General features: G+C 39.8%; 1 protein-coding gene across 4 annotated transcripts in view; it reads right to left on the bottom strand.

Moving 5' to 3' along the window:
• WSCD2 (WSC domain containing 2) overlaps positions 1-15,605 on the bottom strand; it is a 493,571-nt gene that overhangs the window by 325,634 nt on the left and 152,332 nt on the right. For 3 of the 4 annotated variants that reach the window (XM_068245946.1, XM_068245937.1, XM_068245973.1), the window contains exon 2: positions 3,381-3,478. The gene's annotated coding sequence lies outside the window, so the exon portion shown is untranslated. Of the gene's footprint in view, positions 1-3,380; positions 3,479-14,837; positions 14,861-15,605 lie in introns of those variants that run through there. The other variant, XM_068245956.1, reaches the window with a different exon arrangement.

Raw genomic sequence — 15,605 nt, 5'->3', positions numbered from 1 at the left:
TCAGTAACGAACATTCCGTACAGATAACCTGGCAGAACTAAAGATGTCACCACCAGTCACCACATTTCAGAATGTAAATCAGGGAGAGGAAAGATTTTGCAATGGGCAAATGCTGAGTACATCATCTATAAATACATTTTGTAAAAAAAATCTTGTAAAAATAATACCTTTTATTAGATAACTGATAGAGTTAAATGATGCAAGCTTTCTGGGATCTAGTCCCCTTCTTCAAGCATATTTCCAGATGTTACTGATTTATTTAACTCTATCAGTTAGCCATTAAAGAGAAACTCCGACCAAGAATTGAACTTTATCCCAATCAGTAGCTGATACCCCCTTTTACATGAGAAATCTATTCATTTTCACAAACAGACCATCAGGGGGTGCTGTATGACTGATATTGTGGTGAAACCCCTCCCACAAGAAACTCTGAGTACGTATTCCTGGCAGTTTCCTGTCTGTGAACCTTGTTGCATTGTGGGAAATAGCTGTTTACAGCTGTCTCCAACTGCCAAAAAAAGCATGCAGCAGCTACATCACCTGCCAACAGTAAACATGTCACCATGTAATAAATGTCAGAATGCAAATCAGGGATTTAAAAGATTTTACAATGGGCAAAAACTATTTATAAACACAGTAGCACAGCGCTAAAATCACTCTAAAATTTGCCAGCTAGAGATGGTGCACACTTATTACAGTTACCAATCCTGTTTCCAAAGTAATAGTCCAATGTTAGCTGCGCTCATTCATGCATCCAAAGATTAATTCGCCGTTGCGATAATCCCTTGGGCATAAACACCTCAAAGAAAATACATAAAACACATATGGCAGATAATAGTGCAGATTGTTTAAAACCACTGACACCCCTCTGGTGCAGACATATACTCAAGCTTGCTGACGTGAGGGTAGGGAGCTTAGAAAGCCACCACCAGTTACAATCAAACACTCCCCTCACCCTATGTCCTCCCTGCTCACCATCGTGCAGCCGGGTGGAACGCTTGACAAATGGCCTTTATAAGTCAGCAGTCTTCACTCCACATAACCACCAGCAGATGCCTTGTTCAGTATTTTAGCCCATGCATAATACCTCAAAACAATGACAATTATCGCCAATGTGTAAAAACGACTATTTAATATCTATTAAAAAGGTAATGCGCGTACATCATAAAACTTATTATAAGCATATCACACAAGATGTTACCGATCCCTCCATCTAAGATTACAGCACAGCTCGATCTGTAATGTTTTTTTAAAACATCTCCAATGTTCTTGAGATATTGCCAAGTGGAAAGAAGTTACACATTAATTGCCTATTCTGGAGAATTACACTTATGTTCTATGTATAAGGTCAAACAAGCAGTATTTCCTTTGGAGTAAGTGTAAATCTAGATGGCATGCTGATAACGCATCCCTAGGGAACATCCAAGTCTGTAATCTGCTTACTGTCAACTAGCTTTATTTCCTTTATTTTTAGTTTAGCACTATTTGCATCACTGTATGTAGGTCACAGGTATCTAATTCAAAGGCAATGAAATGCTACTTAAAAGGTTTTCCTCCAGCTACAGAATTAATTCTTTTGCTTATCTTAAAAAAGAGGTAGGGTCCTCTTGTTGGTGATCCAATAGTAATATTGACAAAATGTATTTTCTTACAGACAATCTGATTAACGATTTAACTAAAAAGACATTCACAAAATAATAACTATGAGTGAATAAAGTAGAATCTATTTCAAAGGTGCCTGATATGATAAACACTTAAAGGGAACCCTAAGTGACTTGTGACATGATGAGAGAGATGTGCAAGTACAGTGGCAAGCATACAAATAACTATGCTCCTTTTCTTCTTTCTCTGCATGAAAGAGCCAATATATAGCTGTGCAAGTTTCTTTCTCCAGTCAGAACCCAGTCAGACTATTAGACACTTTCCTTCCAGATAACTTGGCTTCTGCGAGCAGGGGATAGATAAAAAAGGTCAATAGTTCATTTATTTTAGCTCTCTGAGACAAGGGCCAGGCTGTGTTATTTGGCTGAGACAAAGTAATAAATCTACTTTTATACATTTTTAAATCTATCACAAAACTAAAAAATATCTAAAAGTCATTTTAGGGGTCAGATGATAGATTCATCTCCTCAGTTTATTTAAAAAGAAGTGGCAGTGTTGGTGTTTTACCTTCCCTGAAAAAAAAAAGCTAGGAAGACTGGAATTCTCAATTTTGTTAAGCATTATATAGGACAATACGTTTCTTTGGACTTGGCTCCCTTCACCAGGTCTATACAACAACATTGTCTATCAGTTAAGGTCAGCAAGCCTGAGCACAGATTGTTTTGTCATAAAAAAGAACACTAAAAGAAAAAATACTTATCTTTTTCTGATATGATAAGATCTTTCAGACTGCCACATTTATATTATAGATATCAACCTGTCAGTATGATTACCTGGTACCTCTTTTACCACAACCATTATGCACACTTATTTATCGTCACTTTGGTGCTGATTTGTAAAGTGGTAATCAGGACTGATCGTCACTTTACAAGGACGCATGAAGGCTGCCACTCTGATAGTGATGATCTTTAGAGAAAATAGTGCAAACTTTGATAGTGATGATCTCTACAGGAAATACTGGAGAACAGAGCTGCTTGTTCCATAAGTAATAGTAACTGCAATGCAAGCCAGTGGTGCTCTGTTCTCCAATTTTAAATGTTAGTACAAGGAAGGAACACCAGATCAGATCAGTCATTGTAAGTCTGTTTTTCAGTCGTTAACTGCTAACTATTCCTTGATATTCTCCCCCCTCAGTTCCTCCAACCCATAGGTGAGAAGTGTGATACTACTAGAACAAAAGAATTGAAAACATTGTAAAAGCATATGATACATTTTTTTTAAAGTAGAAGATTATGGGGAAAATAGAGAAAATCAGAAGATTCAGTGTGTCTAAAACAAAATAAACAAAATGTTTATTTGATTAATTGAAAACAGCTGTTACTTACAACCCTTGTATGTAAGACCAACAGTATGCATGTGGGACATTATACTATTACGTTATACTATTTGTTTCACTGTTTCTATTGTTTTCACTGAGAATTTATTCTTTAGGTAATGCAAAATGTTATTTACCTACATATCTCTGGATCACAATGCTGGTTTACCATAAAAACACACACAAAACAATAATAATGTTGAAGTTTCCCAAGACCTAAAGATAGTTTTAAGACACACTATAAAGCAACAAAATAAATCAGCATTACACCTTACCATACTGTTGTTTAAATGAAATGCCTTGGAAACACTTGCACTGAACATGTAAACTCCATGCATGCTGTTCTTGATGGGATTAAAAACCAAAACCCTAGAAGTGCAAAACAGTTATAGTAACCACTTACCCTATTGATGTGCTGCCCATGTGCAGTAAAAAGGCTTGTTTTATCTTCTATTTTACTTTTATGTTGTGTCTAAGAAATGTCCAAATGTTCCATTTCACCTGTAAAAGTAGATAAGCGCTATTAGTTTCCCTGAATACAGTACCACACAAATGTAGTTTGGTAAAAGACAAAAAAATACAGCAACACTTAAATTAATTTACCACTTATAAATACTCTAATATTACTTTTCAATTTTATTGATTTTACATTTTTTTTAAATGTGTGTGATTTTAAATGATGCTTGTGACTTACGATGATGCAAGGAACCATTCTACTCAATTTACAAAATCTTGTAAGGAAGGATAGCTCTGATAACCAATAGAACAGTGTAGGTCCATAATCAATTCAGATTTCCATGGCAAAGAGGGCCTACAAAAAACAAACAAACAAAAAAAACCACTTGGAATGTTTGAAGTATGCTTAGCAGGAATCTGTTATATAGAGTATGTGTTGGACCTATCTTAAAACCACTTCAGCACCACAGGGTTTTTTGCTTAAAAACCAGAGCAATTTTCACATTTCAGCGCTCCTCCCATTCATTCACCAATAACTTTATTGCTACTCATCAGATGTAAATGATCTATATCTTGTTTTTTTTTGCCACAAATTATGCTTTGTGAGGGTGATATTTGCTTTTAGTAATTATGTTATTATCTGTGCATTTTAAAGGGAAAAATGAGAAAAAAAAAGAAAAAATACACTATTTCTCCATTTCCATCCACTATAGTTTTTAAATAAACAATGTTACCATAGGTAAAACCCACATATTGTATTTGCTAATTTGTCCTGGTTATCTCAACATTTAAATAATGTTCCTAGTACAATGTATGGCAATAATATATTAGTTTCTGGTTTGTGTTTTTTGTTTTCTCATTGTACTCTATCAGTAATTAAAAGCCCTTATCTTCATGATTAACAGTAATACACTCTCATGGCATACATATTTTAAAAGCTAAGTCCCTAGGGTAACTATGTATTCTCTTTTCAATGCTGTCACTTTTGTTTTTTACAAGTATTTATTTAGGGGTATAGAGTAAATGAAAATAACAGTTTTATTGCTTTTCATTCAGTTTTCCGCTAAAAAAAAAAATCACATGACTTAGCTCTCAGTTGTCAAACAACACAAAATCTATTCTCTCACTTGTCACGGTTAAAATTATACCCTATATACAAAATCAGATAGCTTATTGGGCATACAGCACACTGTTTACCACAAGTACGCATATTTACTCCCCTGAGCTTCAGATGAAGTTTTGTGGGGAGTAGATAAGCGTAGCAAGGGATTCAAAGTGGTTAAAGCTGGATTATTATTATTATTATTATTATTATTGCTCTGAGTGCATCACAACATTTTGCTGCAACCAGTTCCTTCATAAGGCAGGACTAACATGGTCCTAGAAATAGACATCCCATCCCATGCTATGATATATTCTATTTTCTCAAGTTATGTTGCGCTTAGGGCAGTAATGGAAAATATATCTTGAGGATAGACTATTGTATTTAAATTATTCTTGAAGTACTGACAGGTAAAGCAGAGTCATACTGACTAGGGATTGGGCCACATTACCTTTCTAAATTTCCAACCAAGAGTCAATAGTCTGTGTTCAGTTGATTATGTAAAAGAAGAGAATGCATTTCTGGTGCAATACCTTTAATTCACTTTGCAAATTGAAAAAGAAATACACGTACAAGATCTAAAAAATTTGCAAGTGCATCTCACATGCTCAATTTTCCACTTGACTCTGGCCAGCGGGGGACATCAAGTCAGATCCTGACTTTACAAGGACACACTGGTGTGTCAAAACGTGTCATCATTATCACCCGGCACATGGAGCTTGCCTGGACTCCAGACCTACCATGTACCCTTGTTGATGACCCTGCTGGCCACGGTCGATGTCCGAGGAGTGGAACACTGGGCATGTGAGATACGCTTGCAAATTTATGCAAACCTTTACGTGGATTTCTTTTGCAATTTATGAACTGAATTAAAGGTATTTCCCCACAGAAGCGCTTTTTTCTCTCTTCTTTTTCTGGTACAGACACCCATCAAATGCCTCCACTGAGAGAGCTGCTCTGGACGCTACCTTTGCGCCTTACATTGTCTGACATTGGCATTGGAGAACTGATTCACTTGGGACATAATATCCTTTAGTTCAGGTTCAGAGTGCACATATTTGTCGATTCAGTTGATTATATACTTGGGAGTCTTCTTTAAGGAGTAGCTCTGATTTTATATTAAGTGACTCTAGACTACAGTAATTTTTGTCATAAGCAGTTCTTAACCAACACTGTAAATGCTTCATTTTATTACATTTGATGTTTTAATATAGGGTAAAGTTTTCTTTGGGAAGATAACAAATGAACTTAACAGTTTCTCTTTCCTGAATTCCAATGTCCCAGAGTTTATATCTACTCTGCATATAGGTCATAGTTAATTTCTGCTATAAACAAACTTGAAAGCTAATTAACATCTCTGCTGCCTGTTACACTTTGGTTCAGTTGGTTTCTAACAGCATTCCAAATGCACTGAAAATAAACCCCAAAGCTCTATTATTACATAGCGTACATCTCTTCTCTGCTGTCCTAATTATCCATAAATAGAGTCATGAACACCACCTTATCAAGAATAACTTTCTTACTTCGCTAACAAATTACCAGAAGAGGCAACAGTGTACAGCAAGAAAGCAGCAAAGTTCAGCAATGTCCCCCAGGAAATTGAGGGCAAACTGGAAGTTCTAGAAGCAATGGAGACTTGAGACTTTAATTGCCATCAGCAGTAATGTTCTTGCATACTAATTAGGGTAAAGGAAAAAAAAATCCCATATCATATATACCATTAATTCAGAACGGATGAGATGATGTGTCCTGCAGACTTGAACGGTCAGTGAAGCCTTTCCAGGGAATTTAAAAGAAACTGGAAGAAATGTAGCCAGAGTAATGGCAGCCAGTATAATCCTACACAGCATGAATTATCATGGAGATGTCATTATAAAATAATTTTTCAATTTACTGGGGTTGAGACCCCTGTCTTCAGCCATAACAATGCGTATCACTTAACGTCTAGAAAATAAAGCTGGAGAAGCTGGGATATTCCTTATAGATCATTAAAGATAATGAAATGCATAGCCATTGTTGTACTGCAATAAAATGACCAGAGTCAACTAGCTTAGGCCTACCCCAGCATATAGCAAATCTGTAGTTTGAAAGACGTTTCTTTTAAAATGATATAGTTTTGCTGATATAGGCTATCGATTCATCAAGACTTATCAAATCAATTGCCGACAGCTCTGAAAAATACCGAATAAGCTGATTTCAGGATTCATCAAAGTTATCTACAGATGTTAGCGAGCATTATTTGGAAATGATGCGATAAAACGGAAGAAAGTGCAATTCATGAAAATGAAAGTGGGTCTGGTTTAGCGTTAAATTTAGGATTAGTTATCTCCTTCACTGCTCTGTCGTTATTCCTGTCAGATCATTGCTGACAGAGAAGATGGAACCATTTAACGTGATTATGTATCAGCTGAGAGATTCAAAGGCACAGAAGGGCAAGAATAGAATAGAAGAACCATTTTAATGGATTTATTTGCTATACCAGGACAGCAGCATTTCTCTTGAATCATCTTGTAAGAGAACACAGGCAGTGCCAGGATTAACTAAATTGCTAGCTGCACTACATTTTTTCAGAAAAGGCTCCTATCAAGCCGCAGCTGGCAAAATTGTGGGATTGTCCCAAGCCACTTCCAGAATCCTGGTCCAGGTGTTAAGCCCTATTCGGAATGTTGCTACATGGTGTTCAAAGGACTGCCTTTTTACCCACAATTCCACAGGAATCTTATGGCCTTTTGTTAAATTACCACTGTAAAATGGAAATATCGACACATTACCGCATTGTTATCGATATTTTATCGAAGTCACACCGAATGCGGAAAACCCTTGATGAATACAACTAGAAATCGATAAACTTCGAATTCGGTAATATAACAAACTGGAAAAAGTTATCACAAAGACAATGATGAATCGAGGCCTTAGTCTCTATCATTATTATCATTATCCTTGTTTACTGCTGATAAGCTTCTCTAGATATCTCACTGGCCATGTTCTAATTGGCCATTTGCTTTGGTCAGTCAGAATTTAACATACAATTTAACATAATTTTATACATCTCCAGGGGCGGACTGACCATTCGGGCACTCGGGCACGGACCGAGGGCCCATGGTCAGGGATGGGGCCCGCCAGAGCACCCTGAGCAGGAGGGGAGGCATCCAGGGAAAGGGAGCAATGGGCACAGTGGCGGAGAAGGGGGGACATCTCCCCCCCTTCCCTCACCTTGGGGCCCCCCTTCCTGCCTCTCCCCTCCAGATTAATGTTTGAGTCTTGGTGCAGCGGCTGACAGCGGGCAGGGACTTACCGCTGTTACACAGATGCCGGAGGGAGCTGTGATCTGTGTGCCACTAGTCTGGTCTATTCAAGACCAGACTAGTGGCACACAGATCACATCTCCCTCCTCTAGCTGGAAAAACAGCGGTAAGTCCCCGCCCGCTGTCAGCCGCTGTCAGCCGCACTTAAACATTAATCCGGAGCATGCCTCACCTTGGGGACCCCCTTCCTGGCTCTCCCCTCCGGATTAATGTTTAAGTCTCTGTGCAGCGTCTGACAGCGGACGGGGACTTACCGCTGTTACACAGACGCTGGAGGGAGCTGTGATCTGTGTGCCATTAGTCTGGTCTATTCAAGACCAGACTAGCGGCACACAGATCACAGCTCCCCCTGCCAACTGGAAAAACAGCGGTAAGTTCCCGCCCCCTGTCAGCCGCTGTCAGCCGCACTTAAACATTAATCCGGAGGGGAGAGCCAGGAAGGGGGTCCCCAAGGTGAGGGAAGGGGAGGAGACATCCCCCCTTCTCCTCCACTGTGCCCATCGCTCCCTTTCACTGACTGCCTCCCTTCCTGGGGACACCTATAGACCTAGCTACATATACTGGGGGCACCTATAGACCTGGCTACAAATACTGGGAACACCTATACACCTGGCTGCATATACTGGGGACACCTATACACCTAGCTACATATACTGGGGACACCTATAGACCTGGCTACATTTACTGGGGAAAACTATAGACCTGGCTATACTGAGAACACCTATACACCTGGCTACATATACTTGGGACACCAATAGACCTGGATATCTATACTGGAGACACATGCAGACTTGGCTATCTGTACTGGGGACACCTATAGACCTGGCTACCTATTCTGGAGACACCTGTAGACCTGGCTATCTATACTGGGGACACCCATAGACCTGGCTACCTATTCTGGGGACAACTATAAACCTGGCTATCTAAACTGGGGACACCTATAGACTTGGATACCTGCACAGGCAACACCTATAGACCTGGTTACTTCCACTGGGAATACCTTTTGACCTGGTTACTTATACTGGGGGCACCTATTTTGGGGGAACTGCTGCCAGATTAACGTCCTCCTTTGTGCCTCCTTTGGTCCCTCTTTGTGCCGCCTTCTGTCCCAGTGATGATTGTAATGTGCTAGTGTTGCTTCCACAAAATTTCACATAACATTTGTCAATTACGATCACAAGTAATCTATTCTGCATGTATGAGAGAACGTGAGTGGGAGTATATGCGTGCATATGCCTGTTTCCTAAGCAATAGTGGGGGAGTGAGAAAAAAGTGTAAGAAAATAGTGCAAGAGTGAGAAAAAAACAGGCACATAGTAGGAGCAAATATGTTTACCTTTTTGGGGAAATTTTATGAAAAGTAAACATTTTGAGGACTTGTAGCTGCCAACTGGATTTGGTGCTACTTCCATAAATCAGATCACCAGTCATCACATCATTCCTTCACCATTATTGTCTGGTCCCTCTCAACTAGAACTTTCTACTGGAATAAAATGACACTTTAGAGCAATTGGAAAATGGGTCTGCAGACCACATTAGACCCAGCCTGCATCTGAGAATCCATTTCCTGTAACAACCGCAGTCACTTTTCTTGTGTAGTTGTTTCTTCTCATATTGGACAGTAAAGTCACAGCTGTGGCCAACAAACCCTGGGTTGTTTTTAGTTTGAACATTCTTTTTTTTCTTGGATAGCGCACGCTAGATGGAACTCCAGAGATACTGCAGGATGGGCGTGGCGCATATGGCGCATTGCTTATTTGTTTCCACAACCTGTTAGTGAGTACCCCAGTGCTTGGTCTGGTTTGTGCATCACATAAATATCACTATGTTTATTCTTGTTAATTAATGAGAGTGCCAAAAATGTGCAAATATCACCATTTTTTCCTCTGTTCTCCACTGATGATCAATCTTTTATTCATTAATTTTTACATTCTGAAAATATCTCAATATTTAGAAGATAAGTGCTGAAAAACTAAAATTTTCGTCATTAAAGGTATGCTTGCTGGCAAATAATTTTCACTCCCATTATTCCTGAGGGCATACATAAGAAATTTGAAGCTGTGCAATTATAACACTTTCACCTAAGGAAGTTTGCAAAAATGAAAAATCTCATCCCTTTGGAAGGTTTTTATGTTTCCCGTGCACAAATCTTTTAAGGGCCCCTTTCCACTTGCTGCGATTCGATCCAAAAAATTGTATCATTGGTTATTTGCGGATTGCAACGGCACTGCAGTTAACATGTAAATCATGGTGCCGTTTCTCCCTTAGTTCAAATAATTTTTTTAAAGAATTTAAATCACCACCCTGCTGCGGTTTTGCCGCACTTGTGCTCCTATACAAAGTATTGAAGCCCAGGAAAATTGCATAACAATTGTGCTGCTATGCGATTTTTGCTGAGAATCGGCTATTCAAACCAGTATCGTAGCTAAGGATCTGTGGGCCCCGATGCAAGTTTTACATTGGACCCCCCCCCCCCAGCACTCTATACATAACAATTGGTACGGCTCACAAAAACCTGCCAATGGCAACCACAGTGTCAGAGGTGAAAGAAGGGGATGGGGAACAGTTTGTTAATGATTACCACTATTCAAAGTATCTGTAGAAGTGATAATTATGAGCACAGGTCCAATAGAGAGCTAATACTATGGCCCAAGGGCCCCGATGCGGTCGCTACCTCTGCAACCCCTATTGCCCAGCCCCTTATTCAAACTTTTTTCCCGTTCAGTTCTCCCATCGGAAATTGCAAATGCACCACAATCGCTCCATACAACCTACATATTGCAATCAGATTGTAGCAAATTTGCTATAGTGGAAATAAAAACAGAACACGGAAAAGGGTCCAATGACAACATATCAAGGGTAATTGGCTATTTTTTTTAAATCAGGGTTGACATATTTGATAGGCTATTGTCTTAAATGACTATTATTCTGCCATGTGGAGTCTTCCTTATCTTGACTATGAACTCAATGTATGTTAGGTCCATTATGATACATTTGCATACATTTAGCATTAATATGCTTCCTCGTTGTCTCAGCTAGATTATTCTTTTCCCTTATTGCTCCCAAATAGCAAATGTTGGCAAAGAAATTCTCACTGCAGCTCAGCTGTACAGAGCTTTTCAGCTTCTAATAAAACATTAGAACATAATGTCTGGGCTCCATGTTGAATTAAATGATATCGTATAGCTCCATCAGATGTGCTGTTTGCAGCTGTAAACATCTCAATGGGACCTTTCAACTTTGTCTCCCGCTGCTGAAAAAGTCTCCAGCATATGAAGTGCCGTAACAATGGGAAACTGTGATGAATCAGACTTAAGCATTAGCTCTTAAAGCAATTAAGTACACTTCCCAGCTGGAAATGTATTATGCTGGTTCTTGATTTGCAAATCCGCTCGATCAGCTGTCAAAAAGTACTACATACATTGGCTACAACGCAAAGAAAACTAGATCAACAATGACTAATGTTGCAAAGAAAGCACAGTGAGTACTTTAAGCTATGCTCCATGCAAAGTCGAGTATAAGAAAATTAAGGTAAAGCAGCAGGCAGATTATTAGATTTTTAACCACTTGACCACTACATCTGGTGCTTCCCTTATGAGCCAGAGCCAATTTCACCTTTCAGCGCTCCTCTCATTTATTCGCCAATAAGTTTATCACTACATATCACACTAAAATGATCTATATCTTTTTTTTTTTACCACCAATTAGGCTTTCTTTGGTTGGTGGTTTTTGCGAAGAATTAGGAATAAGGAAAAAAATTTAAAAAATCATTATTTCTCAGTTGTCTGCTATTATAATTTTAAAATAAATGTGCTACTGTGGATAAAACCCACATATTTTATTTACGCATTTGTCCCAGGCAATTACGTCATTTAAATTATGTCCCTAGCGCAATGTATAATGACAATATTTTATTTGGAAATAATTGTTTCTTTACTCTATATCACTAAATACAAACCCTTATTTGCAAAAATAACAGTAATATACCCTCATGACATACATATTAAAAAAAAGCTGAGTCCTTAAGGTAACTGTTTATGTATTTGTTTTAAGTGTTGTGTGCATGTTTTTACTTTCACTTTGTTAATGACCACTGGCATCATCCATTACAGGCACTGTGATCAGCTTTGGGAACACCTTTAGTGTGCTCAGTTTATGCCATAAAAATACAGGATACACTGAATGTCAAAAGCAGGAAGTCTAGGAGAGAAAACACTGGACCACCACTAATTCTGAAAGTGTAATCTAACCACCTTCAAGAGTGAGCATGCTCAAAGCTCTACAGAGAACCCCACAAGCCCATAAGACTGGCTAAGCAGCTCAGCCAATTTTACAAATGTATACCTATAGAGAAGTGAGAAGGATGCAGGAAGCAGCAAAAGCTGCAAGTGCTGATTTATGAAGACAATAACAATTGCAATAGGATGGTTTAACCTCTCAGACCAACTCCCTAGAAAACCTTTATTCAAGCCAAACTCCAGGCTCACAAGCTTTCTGTTTAGCAGATGTGAAATAAATATTTTTTAAGCACAAGGTCAAAAGCCCCTTTAGTGCTATCACTTTCTGAACCACGGACTAGAGGTGGGCCGAACCTCCGATTTTAGGTTCGCGAACCCCGTTCGCGAACCTTCGCGCAACATTCGGTTTGCGGAAAAGTTTGCAAACCGCAATAGACTTCAATGGGGATGCGAACTTTGAAAAATAGAAAAAATTATGCTGGCCACAAAAGTGATGGAAAAGATGTTTCAAGGGGTCTAACACCTGGAGGGGGGCATGGCGGAGTGAGATACATGGCCAAAGTCCCAGGGAAAAATCTGGATGTGACGCAAAGCAGCGTTTTAGGGGCAGAAATCACATTGAATGCTAAATTGCAGGCCTAAAGTGCTTTCAAACATCTTGCATGTGTATACATCAATCAGGGAGTGTAATTAGAGTTCTGCTTCACACTGACACAACCAACTCACTGTGTAATGCACCGCAAACAGCTGTTTGCGTAGTGACGGCCGTGCTGGACTGGTGCGCACCGTGGCGAGAGTGTAGACCGTGGCAGTTTTCAAGCCCATATGGTCGCCGGGCTAAAGGTAGTTATATGCAGTGAGGTGGGTTCACTCAACACAACAGGTAGTTAGATGCAGTGAGGTGGGTTCACTGAACAGGAAAGGTAGTTAGATGCAGTGAGGTGGGTTCACTGAACAGTAAAGATACTTAGATGCAGCGAGCTGGGTTCACTGAACACAACAGGTAGTTAGTTGCAGTGAGGTGGGTTCACTGAACAGTAAAGGTAGTTATATGCAGTGAGGTGGGTTCACTCAACACAACAGGTAGTTAGATGCAGTGAGGTGGGTTCACTGAACAGTAAAGGTAGTTAGATGCAGTGAGGTGGGTTCACTGAACACAACAGGTAGTTAGATGCAGTGAGGTGGGTTCACTGAACAGTAAAGGTACTTAGATGCAGTGAGGTGGGTTCACTGAACAGTAAAGGTACTTAGATGCTGTGAGCTGGGTTCACTGAACACAACAGGTAATTAGATGCAGTGAGCTGGGTTCACTGAACACAACAGGTAGTTAGATGCAGTGAGGTGGGTTCACTGAACAGTAAAGGTAGTTATATGCAGTGAGGTGGGTTCACTCAACACAACAGGTAGTTAGATGCAGTGAGATGGGTTCACTGAACAGTAAAGGTAGTTAGATGCAGTGAGCTGGGTTCACTGAACACAATAGGTAGTTAGATGCAGTGAGGTGGGTTCACTCAACAGTAAAGGTAGTTATATGCAGTGAGGTGGGTTCACTCAACACAACAGCTAGGTATATGCAGTGAGGTGGGTTCACTGAACACAACAGGTAGTTAGATGCAGTAAGCTGGGTTCACTCAACACAAAGCTAGGTATATGCAGTGATGAGGTGGGTTAAGTAAACACAACAGGTACTGGGTATATGCAGTACTGGGTAGTACAATGTGCAGCTCCCTGTCACACACACACAGGTAGTCACTGAATGTGCTAGGCTGCTGGCAGTGGCACACACACTATGAATTAGCAAGGCTGTGCATGCAACAAAAGTGTCAGTTTGACACACAGGAAAAAAAAAAGTACAGGATGAGCTCTGAAAAGAGCTGTTGAGGGGTGCTATAAAAGCAAATAATAATCAGCCAGGAGCAAGCTAAGCAGCCAAGAACCTAACTAATCTGTCCCTAGGAGAACAAGTCTGCAGCAGCTGTCCCTAGTCTGTCTCTAGCAGGCACACGAGTTAGTGCAATGGCCGGCGAGCCTACCTTATATAAGTGGGGTGGGGCTCGAGGGCTTAGTGTAGCCTGAATGGCTACAATGTGCCTGCTGACTGTGATGCAGAGGGTCAAAGTTGACGCTCATAGTGCATTATGGGGCGAATCGAACTTCCGCAAAAGTTCGCCTGGTCCAGGCGAACACGAACCACCAAACTTTGCCTGGAACCGTTCGCCGGCGAACCGTTCGGCCCATCTCTACCACGGACTTCCAGTGATGCAGGCTAAAACTTTCTCAAGGGATTCACTCTGTGCTCCTCCCCCTTGCAGTCTGAGCAGCAGGAGAATAAAAGCCAAGCAGCTCTTATTTCTCTCAGATTTTCTGCAGAAGCCTTGTTTTATACATGAAAGCTAACATCTGCACTGTCAGATGGTATATTTAAATCTGTACCTAGAGATGGGCTTTAAACAAGCGTTAATTAGGGAAGATGATTGCGCAGAAGTACAGATCTCCCTCTAGTGGCGGATCCACGCATTCGTATGTAAATTACGATGATGGAAACTTGCTACCGAAGGTGTGCTAAAAATAGGCAAGTCACACAAATTGAATAACTCACAAAATGTGCTCAAATTTTTTTTTTTCTCTTGCTTTGTTTCTTACCAATTATTGCAGAATGGGAGCATATATTCCGAAGACAATACTTTTCCAGAAGAAAATGACAACATACAATTCCTATAATTCAGTCAGAATTAAACAAAGTACAGAACTCTGAATAACCTATGCAGATTGTTAACCCTCGAGGGTTTCGGCTAGAACCAATTTCTAGCAGATCTTAAGAGCATCCTTTCTATAAGATCTTATCCACCACCACATCACTATCCCTTTGTAACCATGGTGATTTAGCTACTGTATGTGAATCCAGAGCAATCTTTTTTTAGATGTTCATATCCAAGAATGAACTACTGCAACATTTCACACTGTATTTCTATCCTGTCCCTGGCCTTGGAAAGGTGAAATACACTTTGGTCCGAGTATCTTTATTGTCTAATAGAAGAGTTACCTGACAACCATCACAAAGGTCAATATTTAATTAACAAAACTACTGTTCAGGGCAATAACTGTGATTAGTTTCAGGGACCGGTTGGTATTTCCAAGATTAGATTTGCCTAGCCTGGTACAAAACACAGAATATATTTATTCTTGAATTGAATTTCTGCTTTGGTGTTAAAATAATGCAAATGTAGCATTCTCGCTGTGTCTTCAGTCTGGGTTTAAATTACAGAACAAAGCTATATTATTCTCACAGATAAATGACTTTGTTAAGAGCAGAAATTCCAGGCTTAATCAGCCCTTTGGTTACTTTCTCAGCTTATATTTCATTGCACAGACAATATCCAGCCAAATAAAGATATCCTTTGCCCCGTGTTTGCTTGCTAGCATGGTGTAAAATAAGCTTGTACGAGCTTGCATGTGCAGATACAACCTAATGTACATTCCTGCACATGTAACATAAATTCAATTTTACAGCTTAAATCCCATCCATCT

The sequence above is a fragment of the Hyperolius riggenbachi genome, chromosome 1 (genome assembly GCF_040937935.1).
Source record: "Hyperolius riggenbachi isolate aHypRig1 chromosome 1, aHypRig1.pri, whole genome shotgun sequence".
Taxonomy (NCBI): domain Eukaryota; kingdom Metazoa; phylum Chordata; class Amphibia; order Anura; family Hyperoliidae; genus Hyperolius; species Hyperolius riggenbachi.
The sequence above is the reverse complement of the archived record's forward strand: the minus strand, read 5'-3'. Positions and strand labels throughout refer to the sequence as shown.